Raw genomic sequence first — 21,996 nt, forward strand, 5'->3', positions numbered from 1 at the left:
GCGAAACATCTGGTTGACACAACACAGGGGCAGAAGAAAAACGACGCTTCAACTCTTGAAAAGCTTCCACAGCAGCAGAAGACCAATTGACCACATCAGCACCCTTCTTGGTCAAATCGGTCAATGGTTTAGCAATACTAGAAAAATTGCAGATGAAGCGACGATAAAAATTAGCAAAGCCCAGGAACTTTTGCAGACTTTTCAGAGATGTCGGCTGAGTCCAATCATGGATGGCTTGGACCTTAACAGGGTCCATCTCGATAGTAGAAGGGGAAAAAATGAACCCCAAAAATGAAATCTTCTGAACACCAAAGAGACACTTTGATCCCTTCACAAACAAAGAATTAGCACGCAGGACCTGAAAAACCGTTCTGACCTGCTTCACATGAGATTCCCAATCATCCGAGAAGACCAAAATATCATCCAAGTATACAACCAGGAATTTATCCAGGTACTCTCGGAAGATGTCATGCATAAAGGACTGAAACACTGATGGAGCATTGGCAAATCCGATTGGCATTACTAGGTACTCAAAATGGCCCTCGGGCGTATTAAATGCAGTTTTCCATTCATCGCCTCGCTTAATACGCACAAGATTATACGCACCACGAAGATCTATCTTGGTGAACCAACTAGCCCCCTTAATCCGAGCAAACAAATCGGACAACAGCGGCAAGGGGTACTGAAATTTAACCGTGATCTTATTTAGAAGGCGGTAATCTATACAAGGTCTCAGCGAACCATCCTTCTTGGCCACAAAAAAGAACCCCGCTCCTAATGGCGACGATGACGGGCGAATGTGCCCCTTCTCCAAGGACTCCTTCACGTAACTCCGCATAGCGGCGTGCTCAGGCACAGATAAATTAAACAGTCGACCTTTTGGGAATTTACTACCAGGAATCAAATCGATAGCACAATCACAATCCCTATGCGGAGGTAGGGTATCGGACTTGGGCTCATCAAATACATCCCGGTAATCAGACAAGAACTCTGGGACCTCAGAAGGGGTGGATGACGAAATAGACAGAAATGGGACATCACCATGTACCCCCTGACAACCCCAGCTGGACACAGACATGGATTTCCAATCTAATACTGGATTATGGACTTGTAGCCATGGCAACCCCAACACGACCACATCATGCAGATTATGCAACACCAGAAAGCGAATAACCTCCTGATGTGCAGGAGCCATGCACATGGTCAGCTGGGTCCAGTACTGAGGCTTATTCTTGGCCAAAGGCGTAGCATCAATTCCTCTCAATGGAATAGGACACTGCAAGGGCTCCAAGAAAAACCCACATCGCCTTGCATACTCCAAGTCCATCAAATTCAGGGCAGCGCCTGAATCCACAAATGCCATGACAGAATAAGATGACAAAGAGCAGATCAAGGTAACGGACAAAAGAAATTTTGACTGTACCGTACCAATGGTGGCAGACCTAGCGAACCGCTTAGTGCGCTTAGGACAATCAGAGATAGCATGAGTGGAATCACCACAGTAGAAACACAGCCCATTCTGACGTCTGTGTTCTTGCCGTTCAACTCTGGTCAAAGTCCTATCGCACTGCATAGGCTCAGGTTTATGCTCAGATAATACCGCCAAATGGTGCACAGATTTACGCTCACGCAAGCGTCGACCAATCTGAATAGCCAAAGACATAGACTCATTCAGACCAGCAGGCATAGGAAATCCCACCATGACATCCTTAAGGGCTTCAGAGAGACCCTTTCTGAAAATAGCTGCGAGCGCACCTTCATTCCATTGAGTGAGTACGGACCACTTTCTAAATTTCTGACAATATACCTCTATCTCATCCTGACCCTGACACAGAGCCAGCAAATTTTTCTCTGCCTGATCCACTGAATTAGGTTCATCGTACAGCAATCCGAGCGCCAGGAAAAACGCATCAATATTACACAATGCAGGATCTCCTGGCGCAAGAGAAAACGCCCAGTCCTGAGGGTCGCCACGTAAAAAAGAAATAATGATCCTAACTTGTTGAACTGGGTCACCAGAGGAGCGAGGTTTCAAAGCCAGAAATAGTTTACAATTATTTTTGAAACTCAGAAATTTAGTTCTATCTCCAAACAACAAATCAGGAATAGGAATTCTTGGTTCCAACATAGAATTCTGAACCACAAAGTCTTGAATATTTTGTACTCTTGCCGTGAGCTGATCCACACATGAAGACAGACCTTTAATGTCCATCGCTACACCTGTGTCCTGAACCACCCAAATGTCTAGGGGAAAAAAAAGGAAAAAAAAATTCAGAGAAAAAAAAATGGTCTCAGAACTTCTTTTTTCCCTCTATTGAGAATCATTAGTACTAATGGCTTCCAGTACTGTTATGATTAGGTAATTCAGTACCACAATGGACATAGAAGTCAGAGCACATACAGTGACCTGACAATAACCCAAAAACATAGAACGAGCTCTGAGACGTGGGAACTCTGCTGACCGCAATCCCTAATCCTCTCCAACCACACTAAAGGCAGCCGTGGATTGCGCCTAACGCTCCCTATGCAACTCGGCACAGCCTGAGAAACTAGCTAGCCTGAAGATAGAAAATAAGCCTACCTTGCCTCAGAGAAATACCCCAAAGGAAAAGGCAGCCCCCCACATATAATGACTGTGAGTAAGATGAAAAGACAAACGTAGAGATGAAATAGATTTAGCAAAGTGAGGCCCGACTTTCTGAACAGAGCGAGGATAGGAAAGGTAACTTTGCGGTCAACACAAAATCCTACAAACAACCACGCAAAGGGGGCAAAAAGACCCTCCGTACCGACTAACGGCACGGAGGTACACCCTCTGCGTCCCAGAGCTTCCAGCAAGCAAGAAAAAACCAAATAAGCAAGCTGGACAAAAAAAACAGCAAACAAAAATAACAAAAGCGGAACTTAGCTATGCAGAGCAGCAGGCCACAGGAACGATCCAGGAGGAAGCAAGTCCAATACTAGAACATTGACTGGAAGCCAGGATCAAAGCACTAGGTGGAGTTAAATAGAGCAGCACCTAACGACTTCACCACATCACCTGAGGAAGGAAACTCAGAAGCCGCAGTACCACTTTCCTCCACCAACGGAAGCTCATAGAGAGAATCAGCTGAAGTACCACTTGTGACCACAGGAGGGAGCTCTGCCACAGAATTCACAACAATGTCGGTCATTTGGGTGGTTTGTGATCGCTTTTCTAAGATGGTCCATTTGGTACCTTTGTCTAAATTGCCTTCCTCCTCTGATTTGGTGCCATTATTTTTCCAGCATGTGGTTCGTTTACATGGTATCCCGGAGAACATCGTTTCTGACAGAGGTTCCCAGTTTGTTTCGAGGCTTTGGCGATCCTTTTGTGCAAGGATGGGCATTGATTTGTCTTTTTCCTCGGCATTCCATCCTCAGACAAATGGCCAAACTGAACGAACTAATCAAACTTTGGAAACATATCTGAGATGCTTTGTTTCTGCTGATCAGGATGATTGGGTGTCCTTTTTGCCATTGGCTGAGTTCGCCCTTAATAATCGGGCCAGCTCGGCTACTTTGGTTTCGCCGTTTTTCTGCAATTCTGGTTTCCATCCTCGTTTCTCTTCAGGGCAGGTTGAGTCTTCGGACTGTCCTGGTGTAGATACTGTGGTGGATAGGTTGCAGCAGATTTGGACTCATGTGGTGGACAATTTGACATTGTCCCAGGAGAAGGCTCAACGTTTCGCTAACCGCCGGCGCTGTGTTGGTCCCCGACTTCGTGTTGGGGATTTGGTTTGGTTGTCGTCTCGTTATGTTCCTATGAAGGTTTCCTCTCCTAAGTTTAAGCAGCCTCGTTTCATTGGTCCGTATAAGATTTCTGAGGTTATCAATCCTGTGTCATTTCGTTTGGCCCTTCCTGCTTCTTTTGCCATCCATAATGTGTTCCATAGGTCGTTGTTGCGGAGATACCTGGCGCCTGTGGTTCCATCCGTTGATCCTCCTGCCCCGGTGTTGGTTGGGGGGGAGTTGGAGTATGTGGTGGAGAAGATTTTGGATTCTCGTGTTTCGAGACGGAATCTCCAGTACCTGGTCAAGTGGAAGAGTTATGGTCAGGAAGATAATTCCTGGGTTTTTGCCTCTGATGTTCATGCTGCTGATCTGGTTCGTGCCTTTCATTTGGCTCATCCTGGTCGGCCTGGGGGCTCTGGTGAGGGTTCGGTGACCCCTCCTCAAGGGGGGGGTACTGTTGTGAATTCTGTTGTCGGGCTCCCTCTTGTGGTCATGAATGGTACTTCGGCTGGTTCTGTCCATGGACTTCCTCTGGTGGGTGTTTCTGAGTTTCCTTCTACAGGTGACGAGGTTAATTCGTTAGCGGGCTGCTCTATTTAACTCCACTTAGATCTTTGCTCCATGCCACCTGTCAATGTTCCAGTATTGGTCTAGTTCACTTCTGGATCGTTCTTGTGACCTGTCTTCCCAGCAGAAGCTAAGTTCCAGTTTGTATTTCTTTGGTTTGCTATTTTTCTGTCCAGCTTGCTATTTTTTTGTTGTCTTGCTTGCTGGAAGCTCTGGGACGCAGAGGGAGCGCCTCCGCACCGTGAGTCGGTGCGGAGGGTCTTTTTTGCGCCCTCTGCGTGGTCCTTTTGTTGGTTTTTGTGCTGACCGCAAAGTAACCTTTCCTATCCTCGGTCTGTTCAGTAAGTCGGGCATCACTTTGCTAAATCTATTTCATCTCTGTGTTTGTATTTTCATCTTTACTAACAGTCATTATATGTGGGGGGCTGCCTTTTCCTTTGGGGAATTTCTCTGAGGCAAGGTAGGCTTTATTTTTCTATCTTCAGGGCTAGCTAGTTCCTTAGGCTGTGCTGAGTTGCATAGGGAGCATTAGGCGCAATCCATGGCTATTTCTAGTGTGTTTGATAGGATTAGGGATTGCGGTCAGCAGAGTTCCCACGTCCCAGAGCTCGTCCTTTATTATCAGTAACTATCATGTAAATGGGTTAGTAACTGGCTTAGTGATAGAAAGCAGAGGGTGGTTATAAATGGTATGGTCTCTAACTGGGTCGCTGTGACCAGTGGGGTACCGCAGGGGTCAGTATTGGGACCTGTTCTCTTCAACATATTCATTAATGATCTGGTAGAAGGTTTACACAGTAAAATATCGATATTTGCAGATGATACAAAACTATGTAAAGCAGTTAATACAAGAGAAGATAGTATTCTGCTACAGATGGATCTGGATAAGTTGGAAACTTGGGCTGAAAGGTGGCAGATGAGGTTTAACAATGATAAATGTAAGGTTATACACATGGGAAGAGGGAATCAATATCACCATTACACACTGAACGGGAAACCACTGGGTAAATCTGACAGGGAGAAGGACTTGGGGATCCTAGTTAATGATAAACTTACCTGGAGCAGCCAGTGCCAGGCAGCAGCTGCCAAGGCAAACAGGATCATGGGGTGCATTAAAAGAGGTCTGGATACACATGATGAGAGCATTATACTGCCTCTGTACAAATCCCTAGTTAGACCGCACATGGAGTACTGTGTCCAGTTTTGGGCACCGGTGCTCAGGAAGGATATAATGGAACTAGAGAGAGTACAAAGGAGGGCAACAAAATTAATAAAGGGGATGGGAGAACTACAATACCCAGATAGATTAGCGAAATTAGGATTATTTAGTCTAGAAAAAAGACGACTGAGGGGCGATCTAATAACCATGTATAAGTATATAAGGGGACAATACAAATATCTCGCTGAGAATCTGTTTATACCAAGGAAGGTGACGGGCACAAGGGGGCATTCTTTGCGTCTGGAGGAGAGAAGGTTTTTCCACCAACATAGAAGAGGATTCTTTACTGTTAGGGCAGTGAGAATCTGGAATTGCTTGCCTGAGGAGGTGGTGATGGCGAACTCAGTCGAGGGGTTCAAGAGAGGCCTGGATGTCTTCCTGGAGCAGAACAATATTGTATCATACAATTATTAGGTTCTGTAGAAGGACGTAGATCTGGGTATTTATTATGATGGAATATAGGCTGAACTGGATGGACAAATGTCTTTTTTCGGCCTTACTAACTATGTTACTATGTTACTATGTTACTATCAGGTCATTCCGTGTGCTCTTAAACACCAGGTCCATTACTGTTCTGACCACCAGGTCATAACACCCTGTTCTTTCATGTGCTGCTCCCATCCCGTGCCCCTGTTCTGTCATGTGCTGCTCCCATCCTGCGCCCGTTCTGTCATGTGCTGCTGCCATCCTGCGCCCCCATTGTGTCATGTGCTGCTCCCATCCTGCGCCCCCGTTCTGTCATGTGCTGCTGCCATCCTGTGCCCCCGTTCTGTCATGTGCTGCTCCCATCCTGTGCCCCCGTTCTGTCATGTGCTGCTCCCATTCTGTGCCTCTGTTCTTTCATGTGCTGCTCCCATCCTGCGCCCCTGTTCTGTCATGTGCTGCTCCCATCCTGCGCCCATTCTGTCATGTGCTGCTGCCATCCGGCGCCCCCGTTCTGTCATGTGCTGCTCCCATCCTGCGCCCGTTTTGTCATGTGCTGCTGCCATCGTGCGCCCGTTCTGTCATGTGCTGTTCCCATCCTTCGCCCCCGTTCTGTCATGTGCTGCTCCCATCCTGTGCCCCTGTTCTTTCATGTGCTGCTCCCATCCTGCGCCCCTGTTCTGTCATGTGCTGCTCCCATCCTGCACCTGTTCTGTCATGTGCTGCTGCCATCCTGCGCCCCCATTCTGTCATGTGCTGCTGCCATCCTGTGCCCCCGTTCTGTCATGTGATGCTCCCATCTTGCGCCCCCATTCTGTCATGTGCTGCTCCCATCCTGCGCCCTTGTTCTGTCATGTGCTGCTCCCATCCTGCGCCCTTGTTCTGTCATGTGCTGCTCCCATCCTGCGCCCGTTCTGTCATGTGCTGCTGCCATCCTGCGCCCCCGTTCTGTCATGTGCTGCTGCCATCCTGTGCCCCCGTTCTGTCATGTGCTGCTCCCATCTTGCGCCCCCATTCTGTCATGTGCTGCTCCCATCCTGCGCCCCTGTTCTGTCATGTGCTGCTCCCATCCTGCGCCCCTGTTCTGTCATGTGCTGCTCCCATCTTGCGCCCCCATTCTGTCATGTGCTGCTGCCATCCTGCGCCCCCGTTCTGTCATGTGCTGCTACCATCCTGCGCCCGTTCTGTCATGTGCTGCTGCCATCCTGCGCCCGTTCTGTCATGTGCTGCTCCCATCCTGCGCCTCCGTTCTGTCATGTGCTGCTCCCATCCTGCGCCACCATTGTACTATATGCCCCCCATAAGATGCTCCATTATATATGCCCCTTATGCTGCTGCCATATATATATAAAAAAAAATACCATACTCACCTATGGTCGCTGGGCGCCGAGTGCTGGGGGCCTGAGCAGGCGGGGACACCGGCGCGCTGTGGGGGTCAGGTGCCGGTATCACCGCTAGCTCAGGCCCCCAGCACTTGCTATACTCACCTGTCTGTCCCGTTCCACCGCTGCGCGCATTAAGCGTGTCATCGCGCCCTCTGAACTGGGAACGTCACAGCAGAGGACCCAGGAGACGGAGCCGCACGCAGCGCTGGAACGGGGGACAGGTGAATATACTTACCCTCCTGGCGGTCCCTGCCTCTCCGGAGGAGATCGCGGTGTGCGTTCAGTGTTTACGCATACCGTGATCTCCTGGGAGCGTCACTCTGTGAGGCCCAGACTGCACCAGCGCTTGCGCAGTCTATAAAGGCTTCGGACAGAGTGACGCTCCCAGCGTTATATTATAGATGTTTTCAGTTTGGAAGAAATTGATTACATACCTGGCTACCATGTAGTACTTCTGCTCTGAATAGCCCTACCCAAGCACTGTTTGGCAGCTTTTTGCCTCTGCCCTGTGTACAGAGAAAGCTACCAATTGGTGGTGTGGGAGGGGTTACAAAGAGCTCAGCGTTCAAAGAAATTAAGCAGGTAAAACAGTAATTGTATCAAAACTACAGCAATTAGTCCAGTAAGTGATGTAACACTGGTATCAGGTTTTCTGCCTCTACATCATGCTGCACACAGATAGGGAAGCAAATTCCTGGTATCAGATTCCCTTTAGGTAATTTTCTTAAAGAACCAAAATTGGCTAGCCTTTAAGGGATAAAACTAAACTTTTTTCCAATTTTTTATCTTTGAATTCAAGGATACGTAATATTTTTTTGGCAAAGTACAATAGCTGTATAAGAACTCTTTTTTTTGTTACCTGAATTTAACTCAATTGAGATGTTTTGTGACTAATGAAACTGAAGAATCAAAGCATCATCAAGTTCTCAGCACCTTTGGAAACTCCTTCAACACTATTGTAAGTCAGGATGAGCAAATGTACTCTATGATACTCGGATATGACTTGAGTATCTGGGTGGTCGGATGTGCTTGGCACTCAACGAGCATTAGCTGGTGCTCGGGTTTGAAGCTTGTTACACAGCCAATAAGCATGTGGGGATTGCCTGCGCATCACTGTAATACCATTGCCATTAGTAGTGGCATTACTGTGATTGGCTGGCCTCATTACCTCATCAGAGGTTATAAAATGACTGGAGCTGCCACACTCAGCTCACTGACACCACTGCACAGCTCAGGGACAGTTCTGATTGGAGGGAGAGAGCTGGTATCCATGACTGTGTATTCACAGTTTAACTAATCAGTGTCCTCTAAATTTGATACTGGTACTGATGCTGAACCATCATACTATTAGTCCTTCTAAGGGCTAATGTTGTGCTTTGCTCTTTGTATCAGATACAGTTCGCATTTAGCCTATGGATAGTTGCAGGACCAGGGAGAGAGGCAGAATACAGCATCTAGGCAGGGCTTAGGGCTTTGCAGTCTGTTGCTAAATATATAGCTGCTGCATGTGCTCACATTCTTTTTTTGGTGGGGTGATTTTTTTTTTTTAGATTTTGTCATCCATCGAGTATTATGTGCTTGTTTTCACATTTTGGTGGTATATAACACTCTAAAAAGAGTTCCATTTTTTTTTCTGGACAGAATTTCTCATCCTTTGTGTATTACATGTCTCCTTTTACATGTCTGTTGTATATTAACCCCTTTACCCCCAAGGGTGGTTTGCACGTTAATGACCGGGCCAATTTTTACAATTCTGACCACTGTCCCTTTATGAGGTTATAACTCTGGAACGCTTCAATGGATCCTGGTGATTCTGACATTGTTTTCTCGTGACATATTGTACTTCATGACAATTGTAAAAATTATTTGATAGTACCTGCGTTTATTTGTGAAAAAAACGGAAATTTGGCGAAAATTATGAAAATTTCGCAATTTTCAAACTTTGAATTTTTATGCAATTAAATCACAGAGATATGTCACACAAAATACTTAATAAGTAACATTTCCCACATGTGTACTTTACATCAGCACAATTTTGGAACCAAAATTTTTTTTTGTTAGGGAGTTATAAGGGTTAAAAGTTGACCAGCAATTTCTCATTTCTACAACACCATTTTATTTTAGGGACCACATCTCATTTGAAGTCATTTTGAGGGGTCTATATGATAGAAAATACCCAAGTGTGACACCATTCTAAAAACTACACCCCTCAAGGTGCTCAAAACCATATTCAAGAAGTTTATTAACCCTTCTGGTGCTTCACAGGAATTTTTTGAATGTTTAAATAAAAATGAACATTTAACTTTTTTTCACAAAAAATTTAATTCAGCTCCAATTTGTTTTATTTTACCAAGGGTAACAGGAGAAAATGGACCCCAAACATTGTTGTACAATTTCTCCTGAGTATGCCAATACCCCACATGTGGGGGTAAACCACTGTTTGGGCGCATGGCAGAGCTCGGAAGCGAAGGAGTGCCATTTGACTTTTCAATGCAAAATTGACTGGAATTGAGATGGGACGCCATGTTTCGTTTGGAGAGCCCCTGATGTGGCTAAACATTGAAACCCCCCACAAGTGACACCATTTTGGAAAGTAGACCCCCTAAGGAACTTATCTAGAGGTGTGGTGAGCACTTTGACCCAACAAGTGCTTCACAGAAGTTTATAATGTAGAACCGTAAAAATAAAAAATCATATTTTTTCACAAAAATTATCTTTTCACCCCCAATTTTTTATTTTCCCAAGGGTAAGAGAAGAAATTGGACCCCAAAAGTTGTTGTACAATTTGTCCTGAGTACGCTGATAGCCCATATGTGGGGGTAAACCACTATTTGGGCGGATGGGAGAGCTCGGAAGGGAAGGAGCGCCGTTTGACTTTTCAATGCAAAATTGACAGGAATTGAGATGGGACGTCATGTTGCGTTTGAAGAGCCACTGATGTGCCTAAACATTGAAATCCCCCACAAGTGACACCATTTTGGAAAGTAGACCCCCTAAGGAACTTATCTAGAGGTGTGGTGAGCACTTTGACCCACCAAGTGCTTCACAGAAGTTTATAATGTAGAACCGTAAAAATAAAAAATCATATTTTTTCACAAAAATTATCTTTTTGCCCCCAATTTTTTATTTTCCCAAGGGTAAGAGAAGAAATTGGACCCCAAAAGTTGTTGTACAATTTGTCCTGAGTACGCTGATACCCCATATGTGGGGGTAAACCACTGTTTGGGTGGATGGGAGAGCTCGGAAGGGAAGGAGCGCCGTTTGACTTTTCAAAGCAAAATTGTCAGGAATTGAGATGGGACGCCATGTTGCGTTTGAAGAGCCACTGATGTGCCTAAACATTGAAACCCCCCACAAATGACACCATTTTGGAAAGTAGACCCCCTAAGGAACTTATCTAGAGGTGTGGTGAGCACTTTGACCCACCAAGTGCTTCACAGAAGTTTATAATGCAGAGCCGTAAAAATAAAACAAAATTTTTTTCCCACAAAAATTATTTTTTTAGCCCCCAGTTTTGTATTTTCCTGAGGGTAACAGGAGAAATTGGACCCCAAAATTTGTTGCCCAATTTGTCCTGAGTGCGATGATACACCATATGTGGGGGGAACCACTGTTTGGGCTCATGGGAGGGCTGAGAAGGGAAGGAGTGCCATTTGAATGCAGACTTAGATGGAATGGTCTGCAGGTGTCACATTGCGTTTGCCGAGCCCCTAATGTACCTAAACAGCAGAAACCCCCCACAAGTGACACCATTTTGGAAAGTAGACCCCCTTAGGAACTTATCTAGATGTGTGCTGAGCGCTTTGACCCACCAAGGGCTTCACAGAAGTTTATAATGGAGAGCCGTAAAAATAAAACAAAAATTTTTTCCCACAAAAATTATTTTTTAGCCCCCAGTTTTGTATTTTCCCGAGGGTAACAGGAGAAATTCGACCCCACAATTTGTTGTCCAATTTGTCCTGAGTGCGCTGATACCCCATATGTGGGGGGGAACCACTGTTTGGGCGCATGGGAGGGCTCGGAAGGGAAGGAGCTCCATTTGGAATGAGGACTTAGATGGAATGGTCTGCAGGTGTCACATTGCATTTGCAGAACCCCTAATGTACCTAAACAGTAGAAACCCCCCACAAGTGACCCCATATTGGAAACTAGACCCCCCAGGGAACTAATCTAGATGTGTTGTGAGAACTTTGAACCCCCAAGTGTTTCACTACAGTTTATAACGCAGAGCCGTGAAAATAAAAAATCTTTTTTTTCCCACAAAAAATATGTTTTAGCCCCGAGTTTTGTATTTTCCCAAGGGTAGCAGGAGAAATTGGACCCCAAAGTTGTTGTCCTATTTGTCCTGAGTACGCTGATACCCCATATGTTGGGGTAAACCCCTGTTTGGGCACACGGGAGAGCTCGGAAGGGAAGAAGCACTGTTTTACTTTTTCAACGCAGAATTGGCTGGAATTGAGATCGGACGCCATGTCGCGTTTGGAGAGCCCCTGATGTGCCTAAACAGTGGAAACCCCCCAATTATAACTGAAACCCTAATCCAAACACATCCCTATCCCTAATCCCAACAGTAACCCTAACCACACCTCTAACCCTGACACACCCCTAACCCTAATCCCAACCCTATTCCCAACCGTAAATGTAATCTAAACCCTAACTGTAACTTTAGCCCCAACCCAAACTGTAGCCCTAGCCCTAACCCTAGCCCTAACCCTAATCCTAACCCTAGCCCTAACCCTAGCCCTAACCCTAGCCCTAACCCTAACCCTAGCCCTAACCCTAGCCCTAACCCTAGCCCTAACCCTAACCCTAGCCCTAACCCTAGCCCTAACCCTAACCCTAACCCTAGCCCTAACCCTAACCCTAGCCCTAACCCTAGCCCTAACTCTAGCCCTAACCCTAACCCTAGCCCTAACCCTAGCCCTAACCCTAGCCCTAACTCTAACCCTAGCCCTAATGGGAAAATGGAAATAAATACATTTTTTTAATTTTTCCCTAACTAAGGGGGTGATGAAGGGGGGTTTGATTTACTTTTATAGCGGGTTTTTTAGCGGATTTTTATGATTGGCAGCCGTCACACACTGAAAGACGCTTTTTATTGCAAAAAATATTTTTTGCGTTACCACATTTTGAGAGCTATAATTTTTCTATATTTTGGTCCACAGAGTCATGTGAGGTCTTGTTTTTTGCGGGACGAGTTGATGTTTTTATTGGTAACATTTTCGGGCACGTGACATTTTTTGATCGCTTTTTATTCCGATTTTTGTGAGGCAGAATGACCAAAAACCAGCTATTCATGAATTTCTTTTGGGGGAGGCGTTTATACCGTTCCGCGTTTGGTAAAATTGATGAAGCAGTTTTATTCTTCGGGTCAGTACGATTACAGCGACACCTCATTTATATAATTTTTTATGTTTTGGCGCTTTTATACGATAAAAACTATTTTATAGAAAAAATAATTATTTTTGCATCGCTTTATTCTCAGGACTATAACTTTTTTATTTTTTTGCTGATGATGCTGTATGGCGGCTCGTTTTTTGCGGGACAAGATGACGTTTTCAGCGGTATCATGGTTAGTTATATCTGTCTTTTTGATCGCGTGTTATTCCACTTTTTGTTCGGCGGTATGATAATAAAGTGTTGTTTTTTGCCTCGTTTTTTTTTTTTTTTCTTACGGTGTTTACTGAAGGGGTTAACTAGTGGGCCAGTTTTATAGGTCGGGCCGTTACGGACGCGGCGATACTAAATATGTGTACTTTTATTGTTTTTTTTTTTTATTTAGATAAAGAAATGTATTTATGGGAATAATATTTTTTTTTTTTTTTCATTATTTTGGAATATTTTTTTTTATTTTTTTTTTACACATTTGAAATTTTTTTTTTTTACTTTTTTACTTTGTCCCAGGGGGGGACATCACAGATCAGTGATCTGACAGTTTGCACAGCACTCTGTCAGATCACTGATCTGACATGCAGCGCTGCAGCCTTCACAGTGCCTGCTCTGAGCAGGCTCTGTGAAGCCACCTCCCTCCCTGCAGGACCCGGACCGCGGCCATCTTGGATCCGGGGCTGGAGGGAGCAGGGAGGGAGGTGAGACCCTCGCAGCAACGCGATCACATCGCGTTGCTGCGGGGGGCTCAGGGAAGCCCGCAGGGAGCCCCCTCCCTGCGCGGTGCTTCCCTGCACCGCCGGCACATCGCGATCATCTTTGATCGCGGTGTGCCGGGGGTTAATGTGCCGGGGGCGGTCCGTGACCGCTCCTGGCACATAGTGCCGGATGTCAGCTGCGATAAACAGCTGACACCCGGCCGCGATCGGCGGCGCTCCCCCCGTGAGCGCTGCCGATCGCATATGACGTACTATTGCGTCCTTGGGAAGTAAAGCCCACCCCACATGGACGCAATAGTACGTCTAATGGCAGAAAGGGGTTAAACTCCAAAAAAGGATTCAATTTTTTTTTTTTCTGGATTGAATTTGTCATCCATAGAGTATTATGTGCTTTGTGTCACGTTGTGATGATATATGACACTCTCTCTAAAAATGCATTCACATTTTTTTCTGGATTGAATTTTTCATCCATAGAGTATTATATGCTCTGTGTTATATTACAGTGGTATGAAAACTCAAAAATAATGCTTTGCCTTATTCATGTGACAATTTTTAAAAAAAATAACAATAAACTTGGTTTACAGAGACCTGACAAATAGAAAATGTGTAAGGCATGCAGTAAGGGATGGAGAAGTGGAAGTGCTGTTGATGGTGCTTGCAGACGCCAAGGAGGTGCGACTATGCTCGTTGATGGAGCAAAAGATGACATATAGCTTCCTCAACCACTTTGCAGGGAGGCACAGTACACCACTTCTGAAGCCACACCAGTGCAAACAGGTGGTTGGTTGGATAGCAAATAATGATTCCAGCATGACTGCCAGCAACATCCTGTCTTCCACATGGTCCAGTCTCGCCAGCCAACAGTCTGGATCACTTAAACCTCAACCTGATCCTCCTTTCTCCCATTATGTTGAGTCCAGTGATCCCATGCTAGAACTCTCCGAGGAGCTCTTTACAACATAATTTATTGATTGTGGCCTCTTACCCTGTATGTGAGGGGCAGGAAGAGAAGCTATTTAGTGAACAGCCATAGCCACAAGAGGAGAATGGCAAATTTTGTCTAAGGAGGAGATAAATGATGATGAGACACAGTTGCAGATAAGTCAGGTTGTTGTTACTTCACCAAGTCAGAAGGACCAGGGTATGGTGGTAGAAGATGAGGTGGTGGATGGCAAAGTCAGCTTCCCAACATGGAAAGCTGTCATGCAGAGCCGGCAGCACCAAAACAGGCAGGAAGAGGCAGTGAGGTGACCAGAGGAAGAAGTCAGGCAACTGTTTCGCAGAGCACTGACACTTTTGAATTTCTACGTCAAAGAGTTAGGTGTTCCCCAATCTGGGACTTTTTAAAAGAGATTTCTGAGACAAAAAAAATGGTCATTTGTAACATTTGCCATTCAAACACCACAAAGAGCCTAACCACCACCAGCATGATCAGGTAAATGTCATCTAATCATCCAACTTGGTGGGCCAAACGCCTGGTTCCGAGATTGGTGCCAGCGGGTGACAACACTTCCTCTTCCCCTGTGTTAAATGCTTCTCACTCCCCTGCCCATAACACTGGCACAGATGCCTCCCGCCTTGCACCTGCACTTGCACATTCTGAGGCACTATCATCAGGCATTGACAAAAGTTGTCCCAGCACAGCAATCAGCTGTACCTACCCCAGGTCTTGGAATGAAAAAGAAAGTTCCCAGCCACCCACCCACATTCCCAAATACTAAACAGGCACATTACCAGGCTGCTTGCCTTGGAAATGTTACAGTTTAAGCTTGTAGACATGGAGGAAATTTGCAGCCATCCTTCAGTACCCGGTCCTCAGACGCCACTTTTTCCCCCAGTGTAGCGTCCCCATCTTGTATCAGCACGTGTCTAAGACTATCATCCGTGCCCCGTTAAACTGTCATGAAAGCGGGATACTTGAAGCATTTTAAGGTTTAAAACATTTCTGATGTGATGCACGAAGGCAGACATCACACAGATTTCCCAAAGTGGCGTAAGCCTATTAATGAATTCTGCGACTTCAACTCCTGCAAGATTGGTGTAGCGTGATGTCATTCTTCATGAATCAGCCCCAATGAGTATAAAAATACACATATGTGACATCTCTACATTCATAAAAGTCCAGTCTACCAAAATATAAAATTGATCAACCTGATTGATGAATTGCGTAATGAGAAAAAATCAAAATGCTAGAATTGTGTTTTTTCATTTGCAGCCAACAGCGCAAATAATAAAAGGCGATCAAAATATTGTTTCTACACCAAAACAGTATAAAAAATCATCAGTGTAGGGCACAAAACAATAATCCCTCACACAGTTCTATTATCTACAATTTAAAAATGTTACTGGTCTCGGAAAATGGCAGCAGACTCAATCAAAATTTCCAATATTTTTTTTTGACCACTTAAAAAAATCTTTACATGTTTGGTTTTAGCATAATTGTACTGATCTGGAGAATCACATTGCCAGGTAATTTTTACAGTATAATTAAGGCTGACAGAGTTTGCACTTGGTGTCATTTGCCTAATCGGCCTGATTCACTCGCATGAGAGACTCAACGGCCGTGTGAGCGAGCCCCACTGCAATAGTAGGACAATATTGGTTGGCGGTTTGCTGAGCGAACACTGCAGATACTTGTATTCCCTTCCCAGGACATCAGTTATTCAGCATTGAAATAGTGAATTGAAGATAACCATGTCCCTAATTGAGTTGAAATCCAACCTCTAGTAAACTGAAGTAAATTATATGTTTCCACAATTTAAAGTTACAAGCATCAATTATTTTTTCTGACACAGCTCTATAAAGCAGCTGGACTTATTTTGTAATGAGCAGTTGCTTTACTGCAGTTTTAGATGATTAGTAGTAGTTATGCACTGCTCATTCAATATTTTGTCAAACTGTATAGGCAAAAATAAACGATGTTAAACACTAGATTTCCCTGAAAGATGGGATTAGTAACAGGTCACATTACTCAAAACACAATATGAATGCAAAGCACTCCAAACAGGCTAATCCAAAGCACAAAGGGTCAAAGAGTTTTTTAGACCAAATATACAATATATAAATTTTATTAAACAATATTATAGAATAAACACGTTACAGAGCAACACATACTAAGCATGCACACAAAAGAGGTCCACAAATTAAAAAGTACTATCACAGTCTACTTATATAGCTAGCAATCAATGTTGCTCAAATGGTGCTCTACTTAAACATAAAGATGGCTCAAAAAGCATCCACTTCAATTCCCATTCAGGAGAAATTCTCCTCGTATACGAAAGTGGGTATGAGGCCAATGGAGAGGAAAACAATGCATAAAGCACTTAGTGTGCAGATTAAAGATTATGAATTAATATACATAAAGTGTACAAGTACTTACAAGTAACTTAAATGATTGGATGAATCCCCTAGCCTGTCGCCCCCTATGCGCATTTCGCTGCAATCAGGAGGCGTGGCCTGCACAAGCTAGTTAATATAAATAAGAAACGGCATTCAATCAGGAGCGCCGTATGTAAACAATTGCCAGCTCAGAAGCGGCGCATGCTTGGATTCGAGCCATTCGCAAAGCTGAATACTTCCTCCTGCAGTCCTGGAATGCAAGCAATCCACCACTGCTAGGCAATGGGGATCGCGTACGAACCAGATGGACCACATTGGGAAGCTCGGGGAGAGATTGCCTCCAGGCATGCACACAAGACCCAGGATGCAGTGTATGGTGTTCTATTTACCTTTGGTCTCCAACAGACGGGGAACACGCATCAGAGATACATTAATACGTAATCGAGTCACCAAAGATAGATCCACTTGGTTAGAGCGAATTACCCCGATAGGTAATCACCGGTGTGGTCACTGTCAGTATTGCCGGTTTCATTTGTTGGGCCAGATATTACATATTGGATCTATAACACACCACGTCCGACAATTCATTTCGTGTAAGACGGAGTTTGTGGTGTATGTAGTCTTCTGTCCTTGTGGGCGGTTTTATATTGGCAAGACTATTCGCAGGCTATACGTGCGGTTTAGAGAACATTTTAAATCGGTCACCTCTGGCAAAGGTGTTCCGAGATTGATCGACCATATAAAAGAGAGCCACGGTGGTAACCCGGAGGTTTTAACCTTTGTGGGTATCGATAAAGTAGTCTTACCAGAGCAGGGCGGTGATCTCCACATAATACTTCTAAGACAGGAGGCAAAGTGGATTTTACGGACAAAAGCCACTGGCCCAGCAGACCTTAATGACAGAATCGATATGTCCGTGTTTTTGTAGCTCAGCTTTTGTAGGGCATTCTTTCATTGTTTGGTTTTCTGTTGAGGTTTCTTAGTGCTGCTATATTGTGGCATTTTCTATGCCTTTTGATATGACATCGGTAGGAGTGTTTGTGATGTCATAATCTTTTCTTTTAGATGGACATTACAAGTATTAGCTGTGCGTAATATCTTGATTAGGGTTGAGCGAAACGGGTCGAACATTTTCAAAAGTCGCCGACTTTTGGCTAAGTCGGGGTTTCATGAAACCCGATCCGACCCCTGTGCGGGGTCGGCCATGCGGTACGCGACTTTCGCGCCAAAGTCGCGTTTCAATGACGCGAAAAGCGCCATTTCTCAGCCAATGAAGGTAAACGCAGAGTGTGGGCAGCGTGATGACATAGGTCCTGGTCCCCACCATCTTAGAGAAGGGCATTGCAGTGATTGGCTTGCTGTCTGCGACGTCACAGGGGCTATAAAGAGGCGTTCCCGCCGACCGCCATCTTACTGCTGCTGATCTGAGCTTAGGGAGAGGTTGCTGCCGCTTTGTCAGAAGCAGGGATAGCGTTAGGCAGGGTCCATTAACCACAAAACCGCTTGTGCTGCAGCGATTTGCACTGTCCAACACCACCCTCGGTGTGCAGGGACAGTGGAAGTTTTTTTTTTTTTTTTTTTCCCCTCAGCGCTGTAGCTCATTGGGCTGCCCTAGAAGGCTCCCTGATAGCTGCATTGCTGTGTGTACGCCGCTGTGCAAACCAACTGCTTTTTTCAAAGCACAAATCCTCTTGTTCCTTCCTTTCTGCACAGCTATCTTTTTTGTTTGTCCACACTTTTTATTTCATTTGTGCATCAGTCCACTCCTTATTGCTGCCTGCCATACCTGGCTGAGATTACTGCAGGCAGGGAGATAGTAGCTGCCTGCCATACCTGGCTGAGATTACTGCAGGCAGGGAGATAGTAATTGTAGGACATTCCCTGTTTTTTTTTTTTTTTTTTTTTTGGTGGGAGATTAAGATTGGCAATTTGGCATTTCTGCTAGAGTGCCATCCCTGTGTGTGCCATCTCTCTCACATAGTGGGCCATAGAAAGCCTTTTCATTTTTCTGTATTTTTTTTTGTGGGGTGTATAAATTCTCCCTGATAAAAATACAGTGGGAGATTAATATTGGCCTTTGGGCTTGTGTGCCAGTCCTGAGTGTGCCATCTCTCTCACAAATAGTGGGCCATAGAAAGCCTATTTTATTTTTTTTGGGGTTTTATAAATTCTCCCTGAAAAAAAGGGAGATTAATATTGGCCTCTGGGCTTGTGTGCCAGTCCTGAGCGTGCCATCTGTGCCAGCCCTAGGCGTGCCATCTCTCTCACAAATAGTGGGCCATAGAAAGCCTATTTATTTTTTTTTTTGGTTTTATAAATTCTCCCTGAAAAAAAGGGAGATTAATATTGGCCTCTGGGCTTGTGTGCCAGTCCTGAGCGTGCCATCTGTGCCAGCCCTGAGCGTGCCATCTCTCTCACAAATAGTGGGCCATAGAAAGCCTATTTAATTTTTTTTTTTGTTTTATAAATTTTCCCTGAAAAAAGGGAGATTAATATTGGCCTCTGGGCTTGTGTGCCAGTTGTGAGCGTGCCATCTGTGCCAGTCCTGAGCGTGCCATCTCTCTCACAAATAGTGGGCCATAGAAAGCCTATTTAAATATTTTTTTGGTTTTATAAATTCTCCCAGAAAAAAAGGGAGATTAATATTGGCCTCTGGGCTTCTGTGCCAGTCCTGAGCGTGCCATCTGTGCCAGTCCTGAGCGTCCCATCTCTCTCACAAATAGTGGGCCATAGAAAGCCTATTTTATTTTTTTTGGGGGTTTTATAAATTCTCCCTGAAAAAAGGGAGATTAATATTGGCCTCTGGGCTTGTGTGCCAGTTGTGAGCGTGCCATCTGTGCCAGTCCTGAGCGTGCCATCTCTCTCACAAATAGTGGGCCATAGAAAGCCTATTTAAATATTTTTTTGGTTTTATAAATTCTCCCAGAAAAAAAGGGAGATTAATATTGGCCTCTGGGCTTCTGTGCCAGTCCTGAGCGTGCCATCTGTGCCAGTCCTGAGCGTCCCATCTCTCTCACAAATAGTGGGCCATAGAAAGCCTATTTTATTTTTTTTTTGGGTTTTAGAAATTCTCCCTGAAAAAAGGGAGATTAATATTGGCCTCTGGGCTTGTGTGCCAGTTGTGAGCGTGCCATCTGTGCCAGTCCTGAGCGTGCCATCTCTCTCACAAATAGTGGGCCATAGAAAGCCTATTTAAATATTTTTTTGGTTTTATAAATTCTCCCAGAAAAAAAGGGAGATTAATATTGGCCTCTGGGCTTCTGTGCCAGTCCTGAGCGTGCCATCTGTGCCAGTCCTGAGCGTCCCATCTCTCTCACAAATAGTGGGCCATAGAAAGCCTATTTTATTTTTTTTTTGGGTTTTAGAAATTCTCCCTGGAAAAAAAAAGGGAGATTAATATTGCCCTTTGGGCTTGTGTGCCAGTACTAAGCGTTCCATCTCTCTCTCTCTCTCTCAGTCAGTGGGCCATAGAACGCCTATTTTTGGTTTTATTTGTTTTCTAAATTCTCCCTGAAAAAATCATTTTATTTTATTTGGTTTCTAAATTCTTCCTGATAAAATCATATTTTTTTTATTATTTTTATTTCTAAAGTCTCCCTGAAAAAAAAAAAAAAAAAACAACCAAAAAAACAGTGGGAGATTAATATTGGCCTTTCTGCTTGTGTGCCAGTCTTGACTCCTGGGTGTGCCATCTCTCTCTCTCTCTCTCTCTCTCTCTCTCTCTCTCTCCAATTGTGGTCCATAGAAAGCCTATATTTTTTTTCCTTGATTTGGGTTCTAAAATCTACCAGAGAAAATAACTACATCAATCATTGGTAGAAAAATATTGGCCTCTGGGTTTGTGTGCCACTCCTGACTCCTGTGTGCGTCATCTCTCAGTCAGTGGGCCATAGAACGCCTATTTTTGGTTTTATTTGTTTTCTAAATTCTCCCTGAAAAAATCATTTTATTTTATTTGGTTTCTAAATTCTTCCTGATAAAATCATATTTTTTTTATTATTTTTTTTTCTAAAGTCTCCCTGAAAAAAAAAAAAAAAAACAGTGGGAGATTAATATTGGCCTTTCTGCTTGTGTGCCAGTCTTGACTCCTGGGTGCGTCATCTCGCAGTCAGTGGGCCATAGAACGCCTATTTTTGTTTTTATTTGTTTTATAAATTCTCCCTGAAAAAATCATTTTATTTTATTTGGTTTCTAAATTCTTCCTGATAAAATCATATTTTTTTTATTATTTTTTTTTCTAAAGTCTCCCTGAAAAAAAAAAAAAAAAAAAACAGTGGGAGATTAATATTGGCCTTTCTGCTTGTGTGCCAGTCTTGACTCCTGGGTGTGCCATCTCTCTCTCTCTCTCTCTCCAATTGTGGTCCATAGAAAGCCTACATTTTTTTTCCTTGATTTGGGTTCCAAAATCTACCAGAGAAAATAACTCCATCAATCATTGGTAGAAAAATATTGGCCTCTGGGCTTGTGTGCCACTCCTGATTCCTGTGTGCGTCATCTCTCACTCAGTGGCCCATAGAAAGCATATAGTTTGTTACATTTGTTTTCTAAATTCTCCCTGCAAAAATCTATTTTTTTTTTTTGGGGGGGTTTCTAAAGTGTTCCTGAAAAAAATAAAAATAAAAAAAAAATAATAGTGTGACATTAATATTAACATTTGTGCTTCAGTGACAGTCCTGCGTGTGGGGCATCTCTCTAATTTGCAGCCACCAAAAAAAGAGTGTGTAACATTGGGCCTGATTTTCGCTGTGGTCTCACCAACCTGTAAAGGGGTAGCTAAATCATACTGAAGTTATAGCTCACCGTGTAAGTTGTGTGACTGCAACAAATAACGTTAGTTTGGTTACATTTTTAAAACAATGAGGAAGTCTAGTGGAAGAGGTCGTGGCCGGGGGCGTTCATTGTCAGCTGGTAATGAGGGTAGTGGTAGTGGTGGAGCATCAGGTGGTCGTGGGGGAAAAAATATTGCACCTAAGTCTGGAGCTGTGGAGCCAGGTTCGTCGTCCGGCTACACAAGGCCTCGAACGCTCCCTTTTCTGGGATTAGGAAAACCGCTTTTAAAGCCGGAGCAGCAAGAGCAAGTTTTGGCTTATCTTGCTGACTCAGCCTCTAGCTCTTTTGCCTCATCTCGTGAAACTGGTAAAAGTAAAAGCAGCGCGTCGTTAGTGGATGTTCACGGTCAGGGACAAGTCACTTCCTTGTCCTC

This window comes from Ranitomeya imitator, chromosome 4, assembly GCF_032444005.1.
Source record: "Ranitomeya imitator isolate aRanImi1 chromosome 4, aRanImi1.pri, whole genome shotgun sequence".
Taxonomy (NCBI): Eukaryota; Metazoa; Chordata; class Amphibia; order Anura; family Dendrobatidae; genus Ranitomeya; species Ranitomeya imitator.